Raw genomic sequence first — 10,812 nt, forward strand, 5'->3', positions numbered from 1 at the left:
TGACTGCTTTTTATGGCATTTAGGGCTGTGAGGTATCCTTGGTTTTTGCTTTCTTCCCATTCCTTAGACCAGATCCATTCATATCCTGAACAGCGTTCTGGGTCTGTTCAGGAAAATGGAAGGCAACAAGCAAAATGATGAGCTCCTTGGGCATTCAAAAGAGCTCAGTCTGGAAAAGATTTCAAGTCCAACTTCCATGCTAAGGAGCACCAGTAATTTTTAGAAGTAGATGCAGAGGAATCTGCATGGCACTAAGTGTGTTTCTGAAGGTGCTAAAGGTCAGAAGTGACGATTCCTCTCAATACTAAAGAAGAGAAGGAAACCTTGCACTTAACTACTGTTTTTATTCCCTTTGTCAAGCAGTCAAAACCAACAACTAATACGGGAACCCAACTTTTCCCCTCTTTACTTTAGATTTGGGAAAATTCCCTGCCAAAATAATACTTCCTGGAAAATTCACTAGTGTTTGTGTGAGTAAAAGGTTCCAACCTTTTATTATTAATTTGTAAGAACTATTTCATCCGCTTTTGTCCAGAAGAGTCAGAAATAATTTGCACAGAAATGTGCAGCATTTTAATGAAAGGCTTCAGAATCACTCTAATTTGAACTTTATCTGGTCTGGTTGCAGGTTTTATGACATTTAGTGTCTTAAAAAAAAAATCAAAATATCTGAGTTCACATCAGAAAAAAAAACCTGCTTGTGGCTAAATAAAATCTGTTGCAGCTCTGGTCATTGAAAAATCATTGGCTGTTAAATTGGACCTAAGTCATCTTTTCTAACCTTTCATGATCTTGCAGCAATGGATGATGATGGATATATGGATTAGGGAACAGCACGTGATGGCAAACCTGTGGTATTTGCTACAGCGCAGAAAGAAAACAAATTGCTTCCAAAAAATCAAACTAATTCAAAATTCTTGGTATCATGCAGCCATGCCACTGGCAAAGTGAGCATTGCCCTGCCTCTCAAAGCTTGCTGTATCCTTGATCTGCTGTCTTCCTGCTGTTAATTGATTGCAACTCTACGTGTCTGATCAGGGCTACGAGTTGTTCTCCATATGGATACCATACGACATATACTGTGCACGCTTGTGTGTATAGATATGTTTATCCTGTAGGCATGTACATATTTGATCTGGATAGGCTGGAGCGATGGGCTGAGGTCAACTGTATGAAGTTCAACAAGGCCAAGTGCCGGGTCCTGCACCTGGGGCGCAACAACCCCAAGCAGAGCTACAGGCTGGGAGATGAGTGGCTGGAAAGCTGCCTGGCCGAGAGGGACCTGGGAGTGTTGGTTGACAGTCGGCTGAATATGAGCCAGCAGTGTGCCCAGGTGGCCAAGAAGGCCAACAGCATCCTGGCCTGTATAAGAAGCAGTGTGGCCAGCAGGTCTAGGGAAGTGATTGTGCCCCTGTACTCGGCTCTGGTGAGGCCGCACCTTGAGTACTGTGTTCAGTTTTGGGCCCCTCGCTACAGGAAGGACATGGACGTGCTCGAGCGAGTCCAGAGAAGGGCGACCAAGCTGGTGAGGGGTCTGGAGAACAAGTCTTACGAGGAGCGGCTGAGGGAGCTGGGCTTGTTCAGCCTGGAGAAGAGGAGGCTCAGGGGCGACCTTATCGCTCTCTACAGTTACCTTAAAGGAGGCTGTAAAGAGGTGGGGGTTGGTCTGTTCTCCTACGTGCCTGGTGACAGGACGAGGGGGAATGGGCGAAAGTTGCGACAGGGGAGTTTTAGGTTGGATGTTAGGAAGTACTTCTTTACCGAAAGGGTTATTAAGCATTGGAACGGGCTGCCCAGGGAGGTGGTGGAGTCAGCATCCCTGGAGGTCTTTAAAAGACGTTTAGATGTAGAGCTTAGCGATATGGTTTAGTGGAGTACTTAGTGTTAGGTCGGAGGTTGGACTCGATGATCTTGAGGTCTCTTCCAACCTAGAAATCTGTGATACTGTGTGATACATATGTATGCATATTTGTGTGCTGGCCCCCAGATCACTCATGGTATAAAGCATTGGCCTCGAAGGCATACTCATCAAAATATTTGGTAGATCCTCCTTTTTTTTCTAGTTCCCTCAAAATGAGAGAGTTTTTACGCGCTCTCTGTGTCAAAAAGGCAAAACTTCTGATTTCCACTGTCGCTCTCGCTAACTTTCTATCACTCACTCCTCGTGTGTGTGTGTCTAAACACATATGTGTGTATGCGTATGCACATTTGTGTATTTCTGTGCACTGGTGTGTTTTTTGCTGTACAGGTAATAAAGACGGGGAAAGGTTTTAGTGTTTTCTTAATAGGTGAAGAAATCTTGAAGACCAGAGATTGGAACATACTGAATTTTGAATTAAAAAAAAAAAAAAAAGTCAAATTTTCTGGCTGTGGAAGATGGAGCCTCATTTTTGCAGCCACTTTGAATCACGAGTTCATCTCTAAATGCACTGGTTTTTTTTGTTTTTGTTTTGTTTTGTGGTTTTTTTTTTTTTTTGTTTTTATTTTTTGAAGAGCTAACTAACCCTGGCTGTCTCCAGTCTGAGAGAGTGTTCAGATGGACTTGCTTCCTCCATTAGTTATAAGCTGTTTAAAAGCACATCCTATGTTTGAATTGTGGATGAGAGGCTCCCTTGGCAAAGTGAGGAGGCAAATTCTTCCTACCCCTTTATCATTAATTCACGGATTCAGTGTTGGTTCGGCCTCCAGGAGAAGTTAACTGGAAGTCTTTGAAGATCGATAACTTTGCTGAGGTTGTCCAGGTAGGTGAACTCGAAGACCCACAGTGACTGGAACGTGCTATTTAATGCGTCATACTGCGTTCTGTAGAAGTTACTCGTAGCCATAGTTGATCATTGCCTTGCATGTATGATCAGGTGGTTTTTGAAGAAGTGACTCCATTTTCAGGCTTCCGGATGTGCTCCAAGGCATATTATTGAGGACGTGGAAGAGAACACTTGCTGACAAAGCTCCTGGCAGCTTTACAGAACTTTAGTTTAATATTGTGTTAGTACCCGTAACAGCTGATTTCAAGGCATTGCTCTCCTCAAGAGACTAATTTGATGAACAGAAGAAAGCTGGAAAAATGCTTGTTACTCATTATTTTTCACTTGTTGGTACTTTCTTTAGGGTTACTTTTAAAAAGAAGATTTCACTGATCACAAGCCAGTGGAAGACTTTCAGCCCAAGCAAGGGTGAAGACAGCTCTCTCCAAGAGCAGAGGAAGTCCCTGTGGAGAGAACCCGAGCTTGTTATCAGAACTTGTCGGCATGTCTAAACAAGGAGACGATTGCTACTTCTATTTCTATTCTACCTGTGCCAAGGTATGGCTGGGTTTCTTTTGCTTTGCTTTGCTTTGTTTTTTTTTTGTTTTTTTTTTTTTTCATTTTTTTCAGGAAGTGGTAGAGTAGGAGGAGGAGGCACACTGGTCTTTGGTTAACGTGATAACCAGATAGATTCTGAATTCAATCGTAGCAACCTGAAGCAGTAGCATGGACGTTTTTGAGGCTGTACTATATTTTCCTTGTTGTTTTCCTTTTGGTTACAGGGAGACAACTGTTCCTTCCGCCACTGTGAAGCTGCTCTGGGGAACGAGACAGTCTGCACGCTGTGGCAGGAAGGTCGTTGTTTCAGGAATGTCTGCCGATTCAGACACATGGAAATCGATGTGAGTGCCTAAAGATGTGTTCTCAAAATAAATCAACAAAAGCATTTTTCAGTGCTGTAGGTGTGCTGATTGTGCTTTTGCAGGATAGAGTCCTTTGCTTTGGAATTACACTGGTTTCTGTTAGCAGGGGAGGGGGTGGGAGGAAGGAGAGGGAAATAAAATCAATGCCTTAGGTATGTCTTAGCAAGATTTTCTTTTATTAGACGCCGACAGTATTTTCTCAACAGATGCAGAATAACCGCTAACTAGACTGCTAAAACCTGCTGGAGCAGGGGGGTAATAAACAGGCTGTACTAGCCTCCTGAGAGCAGGCTTGATAATGATCTATCAGGTCTCTTGTGTCCCGGAGTCCTTCAGATAATGCTGTTCTAGCTGCCTGGGCTAGGAAGCAGTGGGGAAAGTTAAAGGTGCAGAAGAACGAAGTCTCCGAGAAGTAGTTCTGGATAGAGTTAACGTAGGCAATTTAAGATGTTCTTTTTCCCTCTGAATAATCCTAGTATAATCCTAGGTGTATTAGTTTAACCCACCCTAAACTGATGTCTGAGAGTGCCTGTCTTCTCAAACTGAATGATGACAAGGCTAAACGTGCATAGTGGTTACAGCTTCTGCAAACTTTGTGAATATGCCCGGAAATACTATACTTCCGTGATAAACTGACCTTTGGAATGATGTTTCAGCACTGTATTGTGACAGCCCTATCGCTGTCGTGACCTGGAACTGTGCATCTCTTTGCAAACCTTAGGTGCATGTTATCACGAGCTTGTCTTTCTTTCTGTCTTCAGAAAAAGCGCGCTGAGATTCCCTGCTACTGGGAGAAGCAGCCAGTAGGCTGTCAGAAAGCCAACTGTGCTTTTCATCACGCAAAGGGACGTCACATCGATGGCGTCTTCTTACCACCAAGCAAGAGTGAGTTTAGGTCCTTTTTCTTTAAGTATTGAAGAATTAATTTTGCATATTACTTAGTGGGTGCCAATAGTGTAGGAGACATCAGGTAACCGTTCATTTGTGAGTGCAGGAAAAGGTCTGCAGTCCTAGGTGGTCAGCTAAACCGAGTGTACTGCTGCTGTACTGCTGGTATTTGTTTTCTGCTTTCATGCTCAGCTTCTCTCTGCTTTGTGTGATATTTGCCTTGCAGTTTGCTTTCTGTTGTTTCGTCTTCTGCTGGGTGGTAGGGAGATGTGTTGTTGTTTGAAGGCAAGTCATTGTTCACGGTGTAAACAGTGGCGGGATGGGCAAAAGGAGATGCTGCATTCATTGCCTGTGCAGGTTATCTGCCTTAGCTACCATCTTCGTGCATTGTGGTCAAAGTTTTAAACTGCCATATTACTGATGATCCTCCTCTTCCTCTAGCTACACTGCCAAGTCCGCCTGAGTCCGCGGACGATGATTTGAAAGTGGCTCAGATGTCACTGCAGCAAAACAAACTTTCTGTCCAGTCCAATCCCTCTCCATAGCTAAGGCGGGTGATGAAAGTGGAAAACTCGGAAAATGTCCCAAGCCCTACACACCCTCCAGTTGTAATCAATGCTGCAGATGATGATGAAGATGATGATGGTGAGCATGGTTTGGTTCTTGGAAGGAATTTGTGCTGTAAATGATTGTGTAAGTCTTTGGTTCTTGGAAGGAATTTGTGCTGTAAATGAATGTATAAATCACAGATGACCTGAGGTCTGACTAGCGATAGGGCAGGCAGTCCGCTCAGGTCACTGGTGGCTTTGTCTGGCAGTCAGTGGACAGAACCTGAAATGTTGGAGGAAAGCTTAGAACCACTCTTGGCTTTAGCTGGTCTGTTGTGTAAAGCTCTATGTGAAACTAGGAAGGAAATTCCTTTTTTTTTGTCTGAAGAGTAATATGTTGTGTAGTAGTTAAAGCTGCAGAGAGAATCTAGAGTCCTAGATGTTTTGTCCTAGGGTAGTCTACTTACGAGTTCATCAGGTCAGTGTAGCTGTATTAAAAAAAAAAAAACAAAAAAAAAAAAAAAACCCAACTTTTTTATAGGAGCCATGGACTGAAGTGTCATTGCATGAGCTACATAATCACGAACAATCTGGCCTATGCATAACTGAATAGATTTTTCCCCTTCAGACCAGCTTTCTGCGGAAGGAGAAGAAACTAAAACTCCCGTCCAGCAACCAGCTGAGGAAGGCCAAAATGGATTACGGATGATTTCCACTCGGAAAGCCAGTGCTACTACTGCTAAACAAGGTATTCCAGCACCTGTAGTAGGATAAATCGGCAGGAGAACTTGACAATTAACTCAAAAGCAATGTGGCGTAAAAACACAACAGAATGTAGGGGTGCTGAATGGACTCGGTTATTTCCATGATCTCATTTCTCTCTGATACCATCATGTGCCCATTGGGTCAGAAAGTTGAACTCCTTTTCTTTCCTTTTGGAGAACAAAACAGGGTCACAGCATGGAGTTTAAATGGCTGCACGTGCAGCCTGGCAACCACTGTTGAAAGCCATATCTAACGATAGAGGGATCTAATATCACGTAAATGGATTAAAATTAAAACTACAGTTTTTACCCTGAAGGGTGAAAGGAGGGGCAAAATGCCATTGATTCTATGGTTGTTTCACTTGTGAGGAGTGTTGACAGGCTTTATTCTAAATACTTCTGAAAGTTCCTGAGCACTAAGAAGCCTGAGGATCTGTGGTCCTCAGTGAGTGCCTCTAAGCCTTAGTCTCATTAACTGTTTTCTGTTTTCAGAGGACGGTCTGAATTTTGGAATAAAAACACTTGAAGAAATCAAATTGCAGAAAATGAAGGAAAAAACTAAGAGACACGGTGGTGAGTTAATATTCCCTGCTTCCTTACCCTGTTCACCTTCATCCTGTGTGATGATTTTTCTTTCAAAAAAAAACTCTTCCAGTAATACCGGGTAGCTGGCTATGCTTTGGTGAATCCAACTATTTTGCCAAAGAAGTGAAATTTGATTGGCTTCAGAATGGCAGGTGATGGTGGCTGGGAGCTGCTTGAGGGATAGACTTCCATGTTTAGCTGGGGGCATCGAGCAACCTGATTCTCAGCCAGCTGGTATTCTAGATGGGAATTCCAAGGGCAACCAGAGGCAAACTAGTCACCTCTCTTATTTGCATGCTCTGGTCACTGTATGTTTGACAGTAATGAATAATTAAAGTTTTTTGTTCTTCGTGATAGTTTTTTCTGTTTGGTAAACTTCCTTATGTTTTGCTTGCTCTGAGCAGAAGGTCCTTCAAGATCTTCTCTTCCTCCCGTCGATTCTATGATTTTTCCTGCTCCGGAAAAGGAAAATGTCCGGACAGTGGTGAGAACTGTGACACTGTCTACAGAGGAAGGTAATAATTCATGCTTTTGTTTTGATTTCATTACTCCTAAACTGGAAGGTTAAGCAAGAAGGAAGGCAATTCACCCCTGTTAGCCTCCTGGTGCTGCCGCCTTCTGTTCAAAACATGCTTTTATGCTGAAAGTCCCTGGTTGTACTGGAAAGCTTTGGTGCTCAGGTTAAGTGCAGTAGCAGGAGAAAGAAAAAAATGTGTCAGTATGCAAATAGGGGGATAACTGAAAAACAGGAGAGTAACGAGAAGAAAGAGCTCTAGAGGACAGTGCTATGTAAGAAGCAATTTCTGAAGCTTTAAAGAGGCTGACAGTGGCACGTGTGGACAGTAGTGCGATAGGAGTCTGTGTATAAATTATATTGTTTAGAGTTGTGCAAATTCCTTTGAAAGGGAAAGAAGTGAAGAAGAACTTCTACTCATAGACATTCACCTTAGAAAGGAATATTTCTCAGCATTTGTACCTAATAATATTCTGCTTGCTTATGCAGCTCTGTTCTGCACAAAGTATAGCTGTCAAGCAGACTCAGATTCATTCTCGACTACATTCAGCTGGAATTTGAGGCAAACACTGAGACTATGGATACTTTTTCTAAGTTAATTATAGTTGAAATATGAGTTTGTGTGGTTTAGCTGTCAAAACAGTGCCTTGCTGGGTTTTTTTTGGACATGGGCTAACAGTATACTATTTCTATTGGCTACTGGTTTCTATGAAATAGAAAAATTTTACTTTTGTTTTAGGGGAGGAACCTGTGGTTCGACTAGATCTTGCTGAGAAACAAGGAAAACGGAAAGCCTCCGTGGGTAAGAACTTTTTATGAGCTGTTATTTAGGTGCCGCCTTCTCTATATGACTGCATTGAAGAGTATTTTTGACGTATGAGAGGAAAATGCGTTGCAGTGGAGATCTGTGTTGACTGCAGAAATGGCAAAAAAACCATTTAGCAGCTGAAAGGCAATTTTATGAAAATATGCTTGAAAAATAGAAGCTTGTGGTTGACTGTTCTCAAATCTTCCTGCAAAGAAATGTTCTTAAAATATTCCTTGTTTTCTCTGTCTGAAGCTGATGTAAGCGCCCTTCCGGTGAAGCGCAGCCTTGCTGAAAGGCTGGGGAAGAAGGTGGAGGTTCCGGGAAATGCTGACAAAGCACCAAAGAGAGGTACAGCTACTAAACAGGCATCTGGATGTGATTCACGGGTTTTGTATTTAGGCTTTCTGTTTGTCCTTTTCCTGCGATGTTTCTTTTTGCATGTTGGCTGAGGTCTTAATCGCCGGGATTCAAAGTTACCTTTCCTGCCTTGTTTTCGAATGTGAAGACAAAGTTGACGTTTATGCAGCCTCCCTAATTTGGTCTTTTTCTGTTTTGCAGTTCAAGTTCCCAAGTCTGTGAAGGAGAGGCTAGGATTACCTTCTCAACGGACTAGTACTGCGAAAGGTAACAACTGGCTATTAAATATACTTTCTCCTTCTTCCTTTCCGTGAACTTAGACCGTTTCCATACAGCCCTAAAAAGGAATTCAAATGAAAACAAAGAACTGATTCCTCTTGCTTGAGTGCTGAAGCTCTTCTGACAGCCACTATCAGAAATCTGGCTCTAGGTGTGTGTTTATTTTCCGCTTGTGCCTTGTCAAGGTTTTAAGCTGCTTCTGTGAACCATCATATACAATTAGAATAGAGCCACTGCCGGGAGCAGGAATTTGAAATGCAGTCTGAAAAAGTAATCAAGTAAACTAGCATTTCTGTGTAGCAACTCTCTCTGGATAGGGCTGGTCTTCAAAATACAACAAGTGGCTCAGAGGAGGAGGAGAATGTTAGGCTATTGTCCTAAGATGCGTTATTGGGAACGCTCAGGCTTAGTTTTCCTTAGTACTGTGACAAATTTTGGAGACTTAAACTATTGTTGGACTCTCTTTAAATGTTGGTGCTTCTCATTTCTTGATGATGACAGGGAAGGCTGCTAAGCCAAAGGGAGAGATCCATGTGAAAACACTGGAGGAAATCCGTCGTGAGAGAGCTCTTCAGAGACGAGAATGTCAAGCCAAAGCCCAGGCTGAATGGCATGGTAAAACCAAAGATCCCAGCGCAGGGGCAAAAATTGAGGGTGAGCCCAAGAAGCAGAGCGTGCTCACTCTTTCCGGGCCCAGCAAAGTGCAGTCGAAGGAGCCGGCAGGTAAAGCCAAGCCAGAAGGAGAAGTGCGTGTTAAAACCCTGGAAGAAATAAAGCGCGAGAAAGCTCTGCGGATGCAGCAGAGTGGAGGAAATGTGCCAGCTCCCCCAGCACAACCTGGACCTGCCCCAGCCGGGCAGAAATCGTTATGGAACACAAAGCTATCAGGTAATAAGATGCTTTAATACCTGCCTCGGTGAGGTGCTTCCCATATTGAGCAAGTTCCGTTTGCTCAGGATCTGCTTTGCTTTTTCCTTCAATGCGGAGGATAAAAGAGTTTAAGGCTACAAAGTTCAAAGGCAAAGAAGGGCCAGAACGTGCAACCATGTCTGTTTTCGTTAATTACGTGATGGTATTCTGTATTTCCCACTAGAAAATTAACACATTGAGGGGCTTTTTAGTCTAATTTTGGTATTCTGTTTTTTTCTGCCATCTGTTTATGGTATGAAGTCCTCCCTGCGTTGAGTTCAAGTTCACCTTCCTCTTTGGCATGTGTTGCTTAACTTGACACGTGTATGTGTTTGTAAAGCATGCATCAGCGTCTTAATGTGGGGGGCCAGTTTCTGTCAAAAATGACAGAGGATCAAAGGCCTCGTTGTTAAGATTATATCAACTTTGTAAAATGAGATTGTGTGAGGGAGATAAGGAGGGCTTAAAGGCTGCATGCACTGCACATTGTAGCCTTTCTCTCTGTCTCATGGGACACGAGGAAATAAACACACAAAGAAAACAAGTACCCAGCTTTCTTTCGTTTCTTCTCCTGCCAGCCAGATGCTAGGTCAGGAATGGGAGACTAGAATATGACTCTACAAATTTGGATTTTGTAGAACAACTTAATAGATTTTGTGGGACATCACTGCAGGGGAGAGGAAGCTGGTACAACAGTTGCATACACTCTCTTGTCTTACTATACCTGCTGCTTTTCCTTTCCTAGAGGGAGCAAGACTTTAAATACAAAAGCTGTCAACATTTGTGAATCTTACTAGACTTCATACAACGTCTTAGAGTATTGCTTGCACTTGGGATCGCTCTGTGTCTGAGTTTCCCTCGTCCTGGATTATGATTTACTGTAGCTATTCAGTTCCTTTGTTCCTTTGTATGGATTGTTGGTAGACGGAGTTTACTATGTGGAAGATATTGCTGAGAATCCAGGCAATGGCAGTGTACTTCTGCTGGCCAAATACAGTTAACTGTGTAGACGGGCCGTGGAAATGAGGAAGAGAACGTGGATTTTTCATGAGGCAGAGCAAGACTGTATCAGTTCTCTCTTCCTTTTACTCTAGCCAACTTTAACATGTTTGCGAAGCCTTGGGATGGGAAAGTCGCTTCCCCCAAGAAGAAGGCACTGAAACGTAAGGCACCTGGCAGTTTTCCCTCTGCTGTAGCAGCTGTGAAGCCACGGACTGCCTCTGACGCTGACACAATGGGACCTCCAGCCAAAAAAGCAGCTATGGTAAGGACAGGGGCTAATGCAGAAATGGATCCCTTGTAAAATTTACACCCTCCTCTAGGAGAAAAGATGGAAAACTCAAAAGTTCTACAGGCTTTCTGTTTCCTTTTAAATCCAGTAGCTGCCTACAGAATTCTTGTAGTACCCTTCCATATTTATTAGATTAATGGCACTATTTACTTAGTCCTCTGTGATTCTGTGATTTCTCTGGTGTGGAGGATTTTGTCCATTA

This window comes from Anser cygnoides, unplaced genomic scaffold, assembly GCF_040182565.1.
Source record: "Anser cygnoides isolate HZ-2024a breed goose unplaced genomic scaffold, Taihu_goose_T2T_genome scaffold_54_1, whole genome shotgun sequence".
Taxonomy (NCBI): domain Eukaryota; kingdom Metazoa; phylum Chordata; class Aves; order Anseriformes; family Anatidae; genus Anser; species Anser cygnoides.